An 18519-nucleotide genomic window follows, 5' to 3' on the forward strand; every position below is an offset into this window, starting at 1 on the left:
CACATGTGCTGCTCTGCTTATTAGTCTGACATACAGCTCCAACTAATATTATGTACTGTGAACCTTGCAGCAACACCTTGCATCTATGAAACACAATCCCCTGTTTCCTTTGAAGCCTGAATATCTTGCATTATTATGTTTTGCACTTCATGAATCCTGCAGCAACTCCTAGTAACTATGAGTCACAGTATCTATTATGTTTCATTTGAAGCCAGAAAATATTGCATACATATGTTTTACACCTCATGAACCCTGCAATAACTCCTTGCAACCATGAATCACAGAATATCAACTATCCATGGCCAGGATACTCTTCCCCGGTCAGGGGTCGGTGTCTCCAATTCCCTACAACTGCCCTGAGGGTCTGTCTCCTGAGTGGTTTTACACTAGAACGTGACGTTCTAGGTAAATTGAGTTGTGAAGGTAAGTATCCTGTAATCTATTATGGACATAAAGTGACCTTGATGAATTCAAGGCAGAATAGTCCTGATAGTTTACATTTTGAATGTAGGTATTGCAAATTTGTTTAGAGTTTTCAGATCCAGAATTGGTCTGAAAGTGTTCTTTCTTTGGTACAATGAAAAGATTTTAATAAAATCCCATAAGCAGTTCATGCAGAGGAACTGGAACAATTACTCCTATGTCTTCCAGATCTGAGACAGATTAAAGAAAAGCTTGAGCTTTTATTGGATGTTTTGGAATATGGTTAGAAAAAAACCTTTCTGTGGGAGGTATTATTTTGAATCCAATTTGACATTCCTGAGAAATACGGCTAGATTACGAGTCTTGCATTAGCCTTAAAAAGCAGCGTTGAGAGGTCCCAACGCTGCTTTTTAACGCCCGCTGGTATTACAAGTCTGGCAGGTACAGGTGTACCACTCACTATTCTTCCATGACTCGAGCTTACCGCAAATCCCCTTACGTCAATTGCGTATCCTATCTTTTCCATGGGACTTGCCTAACGCCGGTATTACGAGTCTTGGAAGAAGTGAGCGGTACAGCCTCTCCTGTCAAGACTCCAACCGCATTTAAAAGTCAGTAGTTAAGAGTTTTATGGGCTAACGCCGTAACATAGAACTCTTAACTAAAGTGCTAAAAAGTACACTAACACCCATAAACTACCTATTAACCCCTAAACCGAGGCCCCCCCCACATCGCAAACACTAAATAAAATTTTTAACCCCTAATCTGCCAACCGGACATCGCCGCCACTATAATAAATATATTAACCCCTAAACCGCCGCACTCCCGCCTCGCAAACAATAGTTAAATTTTATTAACCCCTAATCTGCCATCCCTAACATCGCCGACACCTACCTACATTTATTAACTCCTAATCTGCCGCCCCAATGTCGCCGCTACTATATTAAATTTATTAACCCCTAAACCTAAGCCTAACCCTAACACCCCCTAACATAAATATAATTTAAATAAAACAAAATAAAATTACTACAATTAAATAAATTAATCCTATTTAAAACTAAATACTTACCTATAAAATAAACCATAAGATAGCTACAATATAACTAATAGTTACATTGTAGCTAGCTTAGGGTTTTATATTTATTTCACAGGCAACTTTGTATTTATTTTAACTAGGTACAATAGTTATTAAATAGTTATTAACTATTTAATAACTTCCTAGTTAAAATAAAGACAAATTTACCTGAAAATAAATCCTAACCTAAATTACAATTACACCTAACACTACACTATCAGTAAATTAATTACCTAAACTACCTACAATTAATTACAATTAAATTAAATAAACTAAAGTACAAAAAACAACAAATACTAAATTACAGGGGGAAAAAATTACAAGTTTTTTAAACTAATTACACCTAATCTAATCCCCCTAATAAAAGAAAAAGCCCACCAAAATAATAAAATTCCCTACCCTATACTAAATTACAAATAGCCCTTAAAAGGGCCATTTGCGGGGCATTGCCCCAAAGTAATCAGCTGTTTTACCTGTAAAAAAAATTAATACAATACCCCCCACATTAAAACCCACCACCCACACACCCAACCCTACTCTAAAACCCACCCAATCCCCATTAAAAGAAAATAACACTACCCCCTTGAAGATCACCCTACCTTGAGACGTCTTTACCCAGCTGGGCATAAGTGGACCTCCAGAGGGGCAGAAGTTTTCATCAGATCCGGGCAGAAGAGGTCCTCCAAGCTGCAGTGTTCATCCAGACGGCATCTTCTATCTTCATCCATCCGGGGCGGAGCGGTCCATGATTGGAACAGCCAATAGAATGTGAGCTCAATCCTATTGGCTGATTGGATCAGCCAATAGGATTGAACTTCAATCCTATTGGCTGATTGCATCAGCTAATAGGATTTTTCCTACCTTAATTCCAATTGGCTGATAGAATCCTATCAGCCAATCGGAATTCAAGGGACGCCATCTTGGATGACTTCATTTAAATGAACCTTCATTCTTTGCTTGGACGTCGTTTGAAGAGGATGCTCCACGTGGGCTGGATTGAAGATAGACACGCTCCGCTCCAGATGGATGAAGATAGAAGATGCCGTCTGGATGAAGACTTCTGCCCCTCTGGAGGTCCACTTGTGCCCGGCTGGGTGAAGACGTCTCAAGGTTGGGTGATCTTCAAGGGGTAGTGTTAGGTTTTATTAAGGGGGGATTGGGTGGGTTTTAGAATAGGAATGGGTGTGTGGGTGGTGGGTTTTAATGTGGGGGGGTATTGTATTTTTTTTTTACAGGTAAAAGAGCTGATTACTTTGGGGCAATGCCCCGCAAAAGGCCCTTTTAAGGGCTATTTGTAATTTAGTATAGGGTAATTTAGTATAGGGTAGGGAATTTTATTATTTTGGGGGGCTTTTTTTATTTTATTAGGGGGATTAGATTAGGTGTAATTAGTTTAAAATTCTTGTAATTATTTTTTTTATTTTCTGTAATTTAGTGTTTGTTGTTTTTCGTACTTTAGTTTATTTAATTTAATTGTAATTAATTGTAGTTAGTTTATGTAATTAATTTAATGATAGTGTAGTGTTAAGTATAATTGTAATTTAGGATAGGATTTATTTTACAGGTAAATTTGTCTTTATTTTAACTAGGAAGCTATTAAATAGTTAATAACTATTTAATAACTTTTGTACCTAGTTAAAATAAATACAAAGTTGCCTGTAAAATAAAAATAAATCCTAAAATGGCTACAATGTAACTATTAGTTATATTGTAGATATCTTAGGGTTTATGTTATCGGTAAGTATTTATTTTTAAATAGGAATAATTTATTTAATTGTAGTTATTTTATTTAGATTTATTTAAATTATATTTAAATTAGGGGGGTGTTAGACTTGGGTTTAGACTTAGGTTTACGGGTTAATAACTTTATTATAGTGGCGGCGACGTTGGCGGCGGCAGCAGATTAGGGGTTAATAAATGTAGGTAGGTTGCGACGACATTGGGGGGCAGATTAGGGGTTAATAAATATAATGTAGGGTTCGGCGATGTTGGGGGCAGCAGATTAGGGGTTCATAAGTATAATGTAGGTGGCGGCGGTGTCCGGAGCGGCAGAGTAGAGGTTAATAATTATAATGTAGTTGGTGCCGATGTCGGGATGGCAGATTAGGGGTTAATAAGTGTAAGATTAGGGGTGTTTAGACTCAGGGTTCATGTTAGGGTGTTAGGTGTAGACATAAAAAGTATTTCCCCATAGGAATCAATGGGGCTGCGTTAGGAGCTGAACGCTGCTTTTTTGCAGCTGTTAGGTTTTTTTCAGCCGCCTCAGCCCCATTGTTTCCTATGGGGAAATCATGCACGAGCACGTTTAGCCAGCTTACCGCTACCATAAGCAGCGCTGGTATTCAGGTGAGATGTGGAGCTAAATTTTGCTGTACGCTCACCTTTTTGCGGCTAACGCTGGGTTTAAAAAAAAAACGTAATACCAGCGTTGTCTTAAGGAAGCGTTAAAAAAAACATAATTTATGCTTACCTGATAAATTTATTTCTCTTGTAGTGTGTTCAGTCCACGGGTCATCCATTACTTATGGGATATATTCTCCTTCCCAACAGGAAGTTGCAAGAGGATCACCCAAGCAGAGCTGCTACATAGCTCCTCCCCTCACATGTCATATCCAGTCATTCGACCGAAACAAGACAAGAAAGGAGAAACTATAGGGTGCAGTGGTGACTGTAGTTTGAATTAAAAATTTAGATCTGCCTTAAAAGACAGGGCGGGCCGTGGACTGAATACACTACAAGAGAAATAAATTTATCAGGTAAGCATAAATTATGTTTTCTCTTGTTAAGTGTAGTCAGTCCACGGGTCATCCATTACTTATGGGATACCAATACCAAAGCTAAAGTACACGGATGATGGGAGGGACAAGGCAGGAACATTAAACAGAAGGAACCACTGCCTGTAGAACCTTTCTCCCAAAAACAGCCTCCGAAGAAGCAAAAGTGTCAAATTTGTAAAATTTGGAAAAAGTATGAAGTGAAGACCAAGTTGCAGCCTTGCAAATCTGTTCAACAGAGGCCTCATTCTTAAAGGCCCAGGTGGAAGCCACAGCTCTAGTTTTTTCAGGAGGCTGCTGTCCAGCAGTCTCATAGGCTAAGCGTATTATGCTACGAAGCCAAAAAGAGAGATAGCCGAAGCCTTTTGACCTCTCCTCTGTCCAGAGTAAACGACAAACAGAGAAGAAGTTTGTCGAAAATCTTTAGTTGCCTGTAAGTAGAACTTCAGGGCACGGACCACGTCTAGATTATGCAAAAGACGTTCCTTTTTTGAAGAAGGATTAGGGCATAACGATGGAACAACAATCTCTTGATTGATATTCCTGTTAGAAACAACCTTAGGTAAAAACCCAGGTTTAGTACGCAGGACTACCTTGTCTGAATGAAAGATCAGATAAGGAGAATCACAATGTAAGACAGATAACTCAGAGACTCTTCGAGCCGAGGAAATAGCCATCAAAAACAGAACTTTCCAAGATAAAAGCTTAATATCAATGGAATGAAGGAGTTCAAACAGAACACCCTGAAGAACTTTAAGAACCAAGTTTAAGCTCCACGGAGGAGCAACAGTTTTAAACACAGGCTTAATCCTAGCCAAAGCCTGACAAAAAGCCTGGACGTCTGGATTCTCTGCCAGACACTTGTGTAAAAGAATAGACAGAGCAGAAATCTGTCCCTTTAGTGAACTAGCGGATCCGCCCTTTTCTAAACCCTCTTGTAGAAAAGACAATATCCTAGGAATCCTAACCTTACTCCATGAGTAACTCTTGGATTCACACCAATATAAATATTTACGCCATATCTTGTGGTAAATTTTTCTGGTAACAGGTTTCCGAGCCTGTATTAATGTATCAATAACCGAATTCGAAAACCCACGCTTTGATAGAATCAAGCGTTCAATTTCCAAGCAGTCAGCCTCAGAGAAATTAGGTTTGGATGGTTGAAAGGACCCTGAATTAGAAGGTCCTGCCTCAGGGGTAGAGACCATGGTGGACAGGACGACATGTCCACTAGGTCTGCATACCAGGTCCTGCGTGGCCACGCAGGCGCTATCAGAATCACCGATGCTCTCTCCTGTTTGATCCTGGCAATCAGTCGAGGTAGCAACGGAAAAAGGTGGAAACACATAAGCTATGTTGAAAACCCAAGGGGCTGCTAGTGCATCTACCAGCACCGCACCCGGGTCCCTGGACCTGGATCCGTAACAAGGCAGCTTGGCGTTCTGGCGAGATGCCATGAGATCCAGATCCGGTTTGCCCCAACGACGAATCAGTTGAGCAAATACCTCCGGGTGGAGTTCCCACTCCCCCGGATGAAAGGTCTGGCGACTTAGAAAATCCGCCTCCCAGTTCTCCACGCCTGGGATGTAGATCGCTGACAGGTGGCAAGAGTGAGACTCTGCCCAGCGAATTATCTTCGAGACTTCCAACATCGCTAGGGAACTCCTGGTTCCCCCTTGATGATTGATGTAAGCCACAGTCGTGATGTTGTCCGACTGAAATCTGATGAACCTCAGTGTTGCTAACTGAGGCCAAGCTAGAAGAGCATTGAATATTGCTCTTAATTCTAGAATGTTTATCGGGAGGAGTCTCTCCTCCTGAGTCCACAATCCCTGAGCCTTCAGGGAGTTCCAGACTGCTCCCCAGCCTAGTAGGCTGGCATCTGTTGTTACAATCGTCCAATCTGGTCTGCGAAAAGTCATTCCTTTGGACAGATGAACCCGTGACAACCACCAGAGAAGAGAATCTCTGGTCTCCTGGTCCAGATTTAGCAAAGGGGACAGATCTGAGTAATCCCCGTTCCATTGACTTAGCATGCATAGTTGCAGCGGTCTGAGATGTAGGTGCGCAAATGGCACTATGTCCATTGCCGCGACCATTAAGCCGATTACTTCCATGCACTGAGCTACTGATGGGCTTGGAATGGAGTGAAGGACACGGCAAGCATTGAGAATCTTTGATAACCTGGACTCCGTCAGGTAAATCTTCATCTCTACAGAATCTATAAGAGTCCCTAGAAAAGGGACCCTTGTGAGTGGTAACAGAGAACTCTTTTCCACGTTCACTTTCCACCCATGTGACCTCAGAAATGCTAGAACTATCTCTGTATGAGACGTTGCATTTTGAAAACTTGACGCTTGTATCAGAATGTCGTCTAGGTACGGAGCCACCGCTATGCCTCGTGGTCTTAGTACCGCCAGAAGTGAGCCCAGAACCTTTGTAAAAATTCTCGGGGCCGTAGCTAACCCGAAGGGAAGAGCTACAAACTGGTACTGCCTGTCTAGAAAGGCAAACCTTAGGTACCGATAATGATCTTTGTGAATCGGTATGTGAAGGTAGGCATCCTTTAAGTCCACTGTCGTCATATATTGACCCTCTTGGATCATGGGTAGGATGGTCCGAATGGTTTCCATCTTGAACGATGGAACCCTTAGCAATTTGTTTAAGATTTTTAAGTCTAAGATTGGTCTGAAGGTTCCCTCTTTCTTGGGAACCACAAACAGATTTGAATAAAACCCTTGCCCCTGTTCCGTTCTCGGAACTGGGTGGATCACTCCCATCACTAAGAGGTCTTGTACACATTGTAGAAATGCCTCTTTCTTTACTAGGTTTGTTGATAACCTTGACAAATGAAACCTCCCTTGTGGAGGAGAAGTTTTGAAATCCAGAAGGTATCCCTGAGATATAATCTCCAACGTCCAGGGATCCTGTACATCTCTTGCCCAAGCCTGGGCGAAGAGAGAAAGTCTGCCCCCACTAGATCCGTCTCCGGAAAGGGGGCCCTGTCTTCATGCTGTCTTAGGGGCGGAAGTAGGCTTTCTGGCCTGCTTGCCCTTGTTCCATGACTGGTTGCCTTTCCAACCCTGTCTGTAACGAGCAGTAGTTCCTTCCTGTTTTGGAGCGGAGGAAGTTGATGCTGCTCCTGCCTTGAAATTACGAAAGGCACGAAAATTAGACTGTTTGGCCTTTGATTTGGCCCTGTCCTGAGGAAGGGTGTGGCCCTTACCTCCAGTAATGTCAGCAATAATTTCCTTCAAGCCGGGCCCGAATAAGGTCTGCCCTTTGAAAGGAATGTTTAGTAGTTTAGACTTAGAAGTTACATCTGCTGACCAGGATTTAAGCCATAGCGTTCTGCGCGCCTGTATGGCGAATCCGGAATTCTTAGCCGTAAGTTTGGTTAAATGCACTACGGCATCCGAAAGAAACGCATTAGCCAGCTTAAGGGTTCTAATCTTGCTCAAAGATTCATCCAATGGTGCTGTGCGAATCGCCTCTTCCAGAGACTCAAACCAGAATGCCGCTGCAGCAGTGACAGGCGCAATGCAAGCAAGAGGCTGTAATATAAAACCTTGTTGAACAAACATTTTCTTAAGGTAACCCTCTAATTTTTTATCCATTGGATCTGAGAAAGCACAGCTATCCTCCACCGGGATAGTGGTACGCTTGGCTAAAGTAGAAACTGCTCCCTCCACCTTAGGGACCGTCTGCCATAAGTCTCGTGTGGTGGCGTCTATAGGGAACATTTTTCTAAATATCGGAGGAGGGGAAAAAGGCACACCGGGTCTATCCCACTCCTTGCTAATAATCTCTGTAAGCCTCTTTGGTATAGGAAAAACGTCAGTACACACCGGTACCGCATAGTATTTATCCAGCCTACATAATTTCTCTGGGATTGCCACCGTGTCACAATCATTCAGAGCCGCTAACACCTCCCCTAGCAACACGCGGAGGTTCTCAAGCTTAAATTTAAAATTTGAGATTTCTGAATCCGGTCTCCCCGAATCAGAACCGTCACCCACAGAATGAAGCTCTCCATCCTCATGTTCTGCAAATTGTGACGCAGTATCAGACATGGCTCTCGTGTCATCGGCGCGCTCTGTCCTTAACCCAGAGCTGTCGCGCTTGCCTCTTAACTCGGGCATATTGTATAATACTTCTTTCATAACATTAGCCATATCATGTAAAGTGATTTGTAAGGGCCTTGATGTACTTGGCGCCTCAATCTTACGCACCTCCCGAGCGGGAGACGAAGGTACTGACACGTGAGGAGAGTTAGACGGCATAACTTCCCCCTCGTTGTCTGGTGATAATTTCTTTATCGGTACAGATTGACTTTTATTCAAAGTAATATCAATACAATTGGTACACATATTTCTATTGGGCTCCACATCGGCTTTTAAACATAATGAACAAGCAGATTCCTCTGTATCAGACATGTTTAAACAGACTAGCAATGAAGCTAGCAAGCTTGGAAATTACTTTCAATAAGTTTACAAGCAATATAAAAAACGCTGCAGCGCTTTTTTAAAAAAAAACAGTTGAATAACAAAGAACTAATTCAGTTATAGTCAACAATTCTTTAAATGTATTAATTAGCAGAGGATTGCACCCATTAGCAAAAGGATGATTAACCCCTCAGTACCCAAAAACGGATATCAAATTAAGATTTAACGCTTTTATCACAGTCAAACACACTGTCACAGGTCTGCTGTGACTGATTACCTCCCTCAAAAACTAATTTTGAAGATCCCTGAGCTCTCTGGAGACGTCCTGGATCAAAGAGGAAGAAGCAGGAAGACTGTGCTAGAATTCTAACTGCGCAACAAGGCGCTAAAAAAAGGTCCCTCCCACTCCTATTACAACAGTGGGAGACCTGATATAACGGTTTCTATGCAGAAATATACGTTAGCCATGTGGAAAAAAATCATGCCCAAAAAGATTTATCACCAAAGTACCTCACAAAACGAATAACATGCCAGTAAACGTTTTAAAAAACAACATTTCAGATGCTGTGTAAAGTTATCACTAAGCCTGCTACCAGTCGCTTCTACTGCAGTTAAGGCTCACACATTATATCAGTATTAACAGTATTTTTTCAGTCAAATTCTAGTCCCTAGAAAATAACTCTACTGTGCATACATTTATCAGCCTGATACCAGTCACTACTACTGCATTTAAGGCTGTACTTACATCATACGTGTAACATCAGTGTTTTCTTAGTCAATTCCATTCCCAGAAAATATTGTACTGCACATACCTCATTTGCGGGAGACCCCGCATGCTATTCCCATTTTCTGAAGTTACCCCACTCCTCAGAATGTCGAGAACAGCCAGTGGATCTTAGTTACGCCTGCTAAGATCATAGAAAACGCAGGCAGTTTCTTCTTCCAAATACTGCCTGAGATAGAAAAAACAGCACACTCCGGTGCCATTTAAAATAACAAACTTTTGATTGAAGAATAATTAAGTAAAAACTCCAACTCCTCTCGCGACCTCCTTCTTGTTGAGGGTTGCAAGAGAATGACTGAATATGACATGTGAGGGGAGGAGCTATATAGCAGCTCTGCTTGGGTGATCCTCTTGCAACTTCCTGTTGGGAAGGAGAATATATCCCATAAGTAATGGATGACCCGTGGACTGAACACACTTAACAAGAGAAAAAAGACTTGTTAGCAACGCACCCCTGTTACCGCAAAACTCGTAATCTCGCCGATAATGTTTTGAATCCAGGGATTTTGGACAGATTGTAACCAAGGATTTTGGACAGATTGTAACCAAGCTTTCTGAAAATGGTTTTATCTGCCCCCTACCAGTGATACTGGGTTGGGGGTCGCACCTTCATGCAGTCTTATGGACCAGATTAGATTTCTTATTCTGTTTGGATTTGTTCCAATTTGAAGTGGGTCTCCAGACTAAGCCAGAGGGTTTAACGGAGGAGTCAGTTTTCTGTTCTCTATTCTGGCGAAAGGAACGAAAACTATTAGGAGCTCTGAATTTTCCTTTGGACTTTTTGTTTTGAGGAAGAAAAGCTCCCTTACCTCCAGTAATAGTAGAAATTATAGAATCCAAAGAATTTATTTTCTTGGAAGGCGATAGTAATCTAGTTTTAGACACGATATCAGTATTCCAGGACCATAGGACTCTTCTGGTAAGAATAGCTAGAGACATGCTTTTGATGTTAATTTTCATAATATCAAATACTACATCAAAATTAAAATTATTTGCACTTTGAAGTATATTCAGTAGATGAGAATATTCAGGGTCAGTGGATAACTGCTGTGAAAGACTGGTTAACCAGTAAGGAGAAGCAGCAGTCACGTCAGCAAAAGATATAACTGGTCTAAGTATATAGCCAGTATGTAAAAATGCCCTTCTTAGATAAGATTCAAGTTTTCTGTCTAAAGGGGCTTTAAAAGAAGTACTGTCTTCTAGAGGAATAGCAGTGGGTTTAGCCAGAGTGGAAATGGCCCCCCTCAACTTTGGGAACCATTCCCCATAACTCTAAGTTAGCAGTAGGTAGAGGATATAGTTTTATAAACCTTGTAGAAGGATTAAAAGAGCCACCTGGTTTAGACCATTCCTTAGCAATCATGTCAGAGACAGCATCAGGTATAGGGAAAATCTCAGGGAGATTGACAGCAGTTTAACATACTGAATTCTCAATAGACTCAGTTCCTATGGTAAAGTTAGGGACAGGTTGGTGTTGCTCCATTATGACAAAGAATTAGTAAAATGAATGCAATAATTACTATTATAATCCCCTTAAGGCAAGCTGTTTGAGGAAAACAAAAAACATAATTTATGTAAGAACTTACCTGATAAATTCATTTCTTTCATATTAGCAAGAGTCCATGAGCTAGTGATGTATGGGATATACATTCCTACCAGGAGGGGCAAAGTTTCCCAAACCTCAAAATGCCTACAAATACACCCCTCACCACACCCACAAATCAGTTTAACGAATAGCCAAGAAGTGGGGTGATAAGAAAAAAGTGCGAAAGCATAAAAAATAAGGAATTGGAATAGTTGTGCTTTATACAAAAAAATCATAACCACCACAAAAAGGGTGGGCCTCATGGACTCTTGCTAATATGAAAGAAATGAATTTATCAGGTAAGTTCTTACATAAATTATGTTTTCTTTCATGTAATTAGCAAGAGTCCATGAGCTAGTGACGTATGGGATAATGACTACCCAAGATGTGGATCTTTCCACGCAAGAGTCACTAGAGAGGGAGGGATAAAATAAAGACAGCCAATTCCGTTGAAAAATAATCCACACCCAAAATAAAGTTTAAATTTTATAAGGAAAAAAACTGAAATTATAAGCAGAAGATTCAAACTGAAACAGCTGCCTGAAGTACTTTTCTACCAAAAACAGCTTCAGAAGAAGAAAACACATCAAAATGGTAGAATTTAGCAAAAGTATGCAAAGAAGACCAAGTTGCTTCTTTGCAAATCTGATCAACCGAAGCTTCATTCCTAAACGCCCAGGAAGTAGAAACTGACCTAGTAGAATGAGCTGTAATCCTTTGAGGCGGAGTTTTACCCGACTCGACATAAGCATGATGAATTAAAGATTTCAACCAAGATGCCAAAGAAATGGCAGAGGCCTTCTGACCTTTCCTAGAACCGGAAAAGATAACAAATAGTCTTTCGGAAATACTTAGTAGCTTCAACATAATATTTCAAAGCTCTAACTACATCCAAAGAATGCAATGATTTCTCCTTAGAATTCTTAGGATTAGGACATAATGAAGGAACCACAATTTCTCTACTAATGTTGTTGGAATTCACAACCTTAGGTAAAAATTTAAAAGAAGTTCGCAACACCGCCTTATCCTGGTGAAAAATCAGAAAAGGAGACTCACAAGAAAGAGCAGATAATTCAGAAACTCTTCTGGCAGAAGAGATGGCCAAAAGGAACAAAACTTTCCAAGAAAGTAATTTAATGTCCAATGAATGCATAGGTTCAAACGGAGGAGCTTGAAGAGCCCCCAGAACCAAATTCAAACTCCAGGGAGGAGAAATTGACTTAATAACAGGTTTTATACGAACCAAAGCTTGTACAAAACAATGAATATCAGGAAGATTAGCAATCTTTCTGTGAAAAAGAACAGAAAGAGCAGAGATTTGTCCTTTCAAGGAACTTGCAGACAAACCTTTATCCAAACCATCCTGAAGAAACTGAAAAATTCTCGGAATTCTAAAAGAATGCCAGGAAAAATGATGAGAAAGACACCAAGAAATATAAGTCTTCCAGACTCTATAATATATCTCCCTAGATACAGATTTACGAGCCTGTAACATAGTATTAATCACAGAGTCAGAGAAACCTCTTTGACTAAGAATCAAGCGTTCAATCTCCATACCTTTAAATTTAAGGATTTGAGATCCTGATGGAAAAAAGGACCTTGCGACAGAAGGTCTGGTCTTAACGGAAGAGTCCACGTTTGGCAAGAGGCCATCCGGACAAGATCCGCATACCAAAACCTGTGAGGCCATGCTGGAGCTACCAGCAGAACAAACGAGCATTCCTTCAGAATCTTGGAGATCACTCTTGGAAGAAGAACTAGAGGCGGAAAGATATAGGCAGGATGATACTTCCAAGGAAGTGATAATGCATCCACTGCTTCCGCTTGAGGATCCCTGGATCTGGACAGATACCTGGGAAGTTTCTTGTTTAGATGAGAGGCCATCAGATCTATTTCTGGAAGTCCCCACATTTGAACAATCTGAAGAAATACCTCTGGGTGAAGAGACCATTCGTCCGGATGCAACGTTTGGCGACTGAGATAATCCGCTTCCCAATTGTCTATACCTGGGATATGAACCGCAGAAACTAGACAGATGCTGGATTCCGCCCAAACCAGAATTCGAGATACTTCTTTCATAGCCAGAGAACTGTGAGTCCCTCCTTGATGATTGATGTATGCCACAGTTGTGACATTGTCTGTCTGAAAACAAATGAACTATTCTCTCTTTAGAAGAGGCCAAGACTGAAGAGCTCTGAAAATTGCACGGAGTTCCAAAATATTGATCGGTAATCTCACCTCCTGAGATTCCCAAACCCCTTGTGCCGTCAGAGACCCCCACACAGCTCCCCAACCTGTAAGACTTGCATCTGTTGAAATTACAGTCCAGGTCGGAAGAACAAAAGAAGCCCCCTGAACTAAACGATGGTGATCTGTCCACCACGTCAGAGAGTGTCGTACAATCGGTTTTAAAGATATTAATTGAGATATCTTTGTGTAATCCCTGCACCACTGGTTCAGCATACAGAGCTGAAGAGGTCGCATGTGAAAATGAGCAAAGGGGATCGCGTCCGATGCAGCAGTCATAAGACCTAGAATTTCCATGCATAAGGCTACCGAAGGGAATGATTGTGACTGAAGGTTTCGACAAGCTGATATCAATTTTAGACGTCTCTTGTCTGTCAAAGACAGAGTCATGGACACTGAATCTATCTGGAAACCCAAAAAGGTTACCCTTGTCTGAGGAATCAATGAACTTTTTAGTAAATTGATCCTCCAACCATGATCTTGAAGAAACAACACAAGTCGATTCGTATGAGATTCTGCTAAATGTGAAGACTGAGCAAGTACCAAGATATCGTCCAAATAAGGAAATACCACAATACCCTGTTCTCTGATTACAGACAGAAGGGCACCGAGAACCTTTGTAAAAATTCTTGGAGCTGTTGCTAGGCCATACGGCAGAGCCACAAACTGGTAATGCTTGTCTAGGAAAGAGAATCTCAGAAACTGATAGTGATCTGGATGAATCGGAATATGCAGATATGCATCCTGTAAATCTATTGTAGACATATAATGCCCTTGCTGAACAAAAGGCAGGATAGTCCTTACAGTTACCATTTTGAATGTTGGTGTCCTTACATAACAATTCAATATTTTTAGATCCAGAACTGGTCTGAAGGAATTCTCCTTCTTTGGTACAATGAAGAGATTTGAATAAAACCCCAGCCCCTGTTCCAGAACTGGAACTGGCATAATTACTCCAGCCAACTCTAGATCTGAAACATTTCAGAAATGCTTGAGCCTTCGCTAGATTTACTGGGACACGGGAAAGAAAAAATCTCTTTGCAGGAGGCCTTATCTTGAAACCAATTCTGTACCCTTCTGAAACAATGTTCTGAATCCAAAGATTGTGAACGGAATTGATCCAAATTTCTTTGAAAAAACGTAATCTGCCCCCTACCAGCTGAGCTGGAATGAGGGCCGCACCTTCATGTGGACTTAGGAGCTGGCTTTGATTTTCTAAAAGGCTTGGATTTATTCCAGACTGGAGATGGTTTCCAAACTGATACCGCTCCTGAGGATGAAGAATCAGGCTTTTGTTCCTTGTTGTGACGAAAGGAACGAAAACGATTATTAGACCTGAATTTACCTTTAGATTTTTTATCCTGTGGTAAAAAAAGTTCCTTTCCCTCCAGTAACAGTTGAGATAATAGAATCCAACTGAGAACCAAATAATTTATTACCCTGGAAAGAAAGGGAAAGCAGAGTAGACTTAGAAGACATATCAGCATTCCAAGTTTTAAGCCATAAAGCTCTTCTAGCTAAAATAGCTAGAGACATATACCTGACATCAACTCTAATGATATCAAAGATGGCATCACAAATAAAATTATTAGCATGTTGAAGAAGAAGAATAATGCTATGAGAATTATGATCTGTTACTTGTTGCGCTAAAGCTTCCAACCAAAAAGTTGAAGCTGCAGCAACATCCGCCAAAGATATAGCAGGTCTAAGAAGATTACCTGAACACAAGTAAGCTTTTCTTAGAAAGGATTCAATTTTCCTATCTAAAGGATCCTTAAAGGAAGTACCATCTGCCGTAGGAATAGTAGTACGCTTAGCAAAAGTAGAGACAGCGCCATCAACCTCTAATCTGTCAGATGGCACAGGATATAATTGCTTAAAACGTTTAGAAGGAGTAAAAGAATTACCCAAATTATTCCATTCCCTGGAAATTACTTCAGAAATAGCACCAGGAACAGGAAAAACTTCTGGAATAACTACAGGAGATTTAAAAACCTTATCTAAACGTTTAGATTTAGTATCAAGAGGACCAGAATCCTCAATTTCTAATGCAATTAGGACTTCTTTAAGTAAAGAACGAATAAATTCCATTTTAAATAAATATGAAGATTTATCAGCATCAACCTCTGAGACAGAATCCTCTGAACCAGAAGAACCATTATCAGAATCAGAATGATGATGTTCATTTAAAAATTCATCTGAACAATGAGAAGTTTTAAAAGACTTTTTACGTTTACTAGAAGGAGGAATAACAGACATAGCCTTCTTAATGGATTTAGAAACAAAATCTCTTATGTTATCAGGAACACTCTAGTATTAGATGTTGACGGAACAGCAACAGGTAATGGAACTTTACTAAAGGAAATATTATCTGCATTAACAAGTTTGTCATGACATTCAATACAAACAACAGCTGGAGGAACAGCTACCAAACGTTTACAGCAGATACACTTAGCTTTGGTAGCTCCAGCACCAGGCAGCGATTTTCCAGAAGTATCTTCTGACTCAGTTTCAACGTGGGACATCTTGCAATATGTAATAGAAAAAACAACATATAAAGCAAAAATGATCAAATTCCTTAAATGACAGTTTCAGGAATGGGAAAAAATGCCAGTGAACAAGCTTCTAGCAACCAGAAGCAATAAAAAATGAGACTCAAATAATGTGGAGACAAAAGTGACGCCCATATTTTTTTAGCGCCAAATATGACGGCCACATTATTTGGCGCCTAAATGCTTTTGGCGCCAAAAATGACGCCACATCCGGAACGCCAACACTTTTGGCGCAAAAGAACGTCAAAAATGACGCAACTTCCGGCGACACGTATGACGCCGGAAACAGAAAAAAAAATTTGAGCCAAAAAAGTCCGCGCCAAGAATGACGCAATAAAATGAAGCATTTTCAGCCCCCGCGAGCCTAACAGCCCACAGGGAAAAGTCAAATTTTAAGGTAAGAAAAAAATTGATTCAAATGCATTATCCCAAATATGAAACTGACTGTCTGAAATAAGGAATGTTGAACATCCTGAGTCAAGGCAAATAAATGTTTCAATACATATATTTAGAACTTTATAAAAAAGTGCCCAACCATAGCTTAGAGTGTCACAAAAAATAAGACTTACTTACCCCAGGACACTCATCTACATGTTGTAGAAAGCCAAACCAGTACTGAAACGAAAATCAGCAGAGGTAATGGTATATATATAAGAGTATATCTTCGATCTGAAAAGGGAGGTAAGAGATGAATCTCTACGACCGATAACAGAGAACCTATGAAATAGACCCCGTAGAAGGAGATCATTGAATTCAAATAGGCAATACTCTCCTCACATCCCTCTGACATTCACTGCACGCTGAGAGGAAAACCGGGCTCCAACCTGCTGCGGAGCGCATATCAACGTAGAATCTAGCACAAACTTACTTCACCACCTCCACAGGAGGCAAAGTTTGTAAAACTGATTTGTGGGTGTGGTGAGGGGTGTATTTGTAGGCATTTTGAGGTTTGGGAAACTTTGCCCCTCCTGGTAGGAATGTATATCCCATACGTCACTAGCTCATGGACTCTTGCTAATTACATGAAAGAAATATGCCCCCTTTTTGCAGTGTTGCATGGATGTTAAAGCCAGAGGCGTAACTAGAAACCACAGGGCCCAGGTGCAAGACTCTAAGAAGCCCCCCCCCCCCAAAAAAAAGTGAATTTGATACATATCTTTTCTTCTTTTTTTTAACATTTAACACAGAAAAAAAAATGTGAATCAGATTACATGTCTACAAAAGGAGGTACCCTGTGCCCACAGTCTGTGAGATGGTCTGACCCCCTGTTACTGTATATAGTGACACTGTTCAACCCACCAGTACTGTATATAGTGAGTCAGTGACACAGTCTGTAATCTGCCGGTGAGATGGCTGGCCTGACCCTACCCGCACCAGTACTTTATAAAGTGACCACAGTAGTCTGTGACATGGTCCAGCCCCCCTGTACTGTATATAGTGGTACTGTATAGACTGACACTGTTTACCCCCTGCCCCCCCATGCTGTAATAACAAGGTCTGTAATTTGCTGGTTCCACAAACATACACACACACATACATGCATACACACACACACACACACACATGCATAAATACACACACAGTCGCACACATACATACACACATACACACACATAAACACCAATGGGTAAAACAGAAACGCTAACCCCTGTAGTCAGAGACACTAGTGAAGCATCATGTCACACTCACATGATATCAGTGCAGGCAGTGGCAGGTCAACGTTTTTTATTGTAAAAAAATAAAATAATTTTTTTTTTAAAGCTGGGCCCCCACCCTTGGGGGCCCAGTCGCAATTGCGATCTCTGCACCCCCTGTAGTTTCGCCCCTGGTTAAAGCGCTTAGCAAATGCAGCCTAGGTAAGCAGTAACTGTCAGTGTGCACGATTTTCAGACACTATTTATTTAAAAAAAATTGGTGCACTAGTGTATGACGCTTCTTAGTCCGACATGCACGTTCTATGACGTGCTGTCAGTTTTCAAACAGTGGCATCAAATGCGACGCGCATTTCTGATTCATTTAAAGTGTATGTGTTATGGCGCTCTAACCTGTCAAGCATGTAAAGTGTCGGTTTCCAAGGCTTTGGGTAAATATTGACTCACGCCTCTTCTGTGTATTATGGCATGCAAATCCGACAAGCATATCATTCGTCGTATTTGATGTGCACATGTGGAAAAGAATTTGCACAAAAAACAAGCAAGGGGAATAATTAGTATCCATCCTAGGGCTTTCAAACTTTCAAAAGTGCCCATACTTCAACCACCTCCTAAGGAGGCAAAATAAATAACAATTTTATATTAGAACTTACCTGATAAATTCATTTCTTTCAAATTGGCAAGAGTCCATGAGCTAGTGACGTATGGGATATACAATCCCACCAGGAGGGGCAAAGTTTCCCAAACCTCAAAATGCCTATAAATACACCCCTTACCACACCCACAATTCAGTTTAACGAATAGCCACGTAGTGGGATGATAGAAAAAGAAGTAAAAAGCATCAAAAAAGGAACTGGAAATATAATTGTGCTTTTTACAAAAAAACAACCACCATAAAAAGGGTGGGTCTCATGGACTCTTGCCAATATGAAAGAAATGAATTTATCAGGTAAGTTCTTACATAAATGATGTTTTCTTTCAT

This window comes from Bombina bombina, chromosome 4, assembly GCF_027579735.1.
Source record: "Bombina bombina isolate aBomBom1 chromosome 4, aBomBom1.pri, whole genome shotgun sequence".
NCBI classification, from domain to species: Eukaryota; Metazoa; Chordata; class Amphibia; order Anura; family Bombinatoridae; genus Bombina; species Bombina bombina.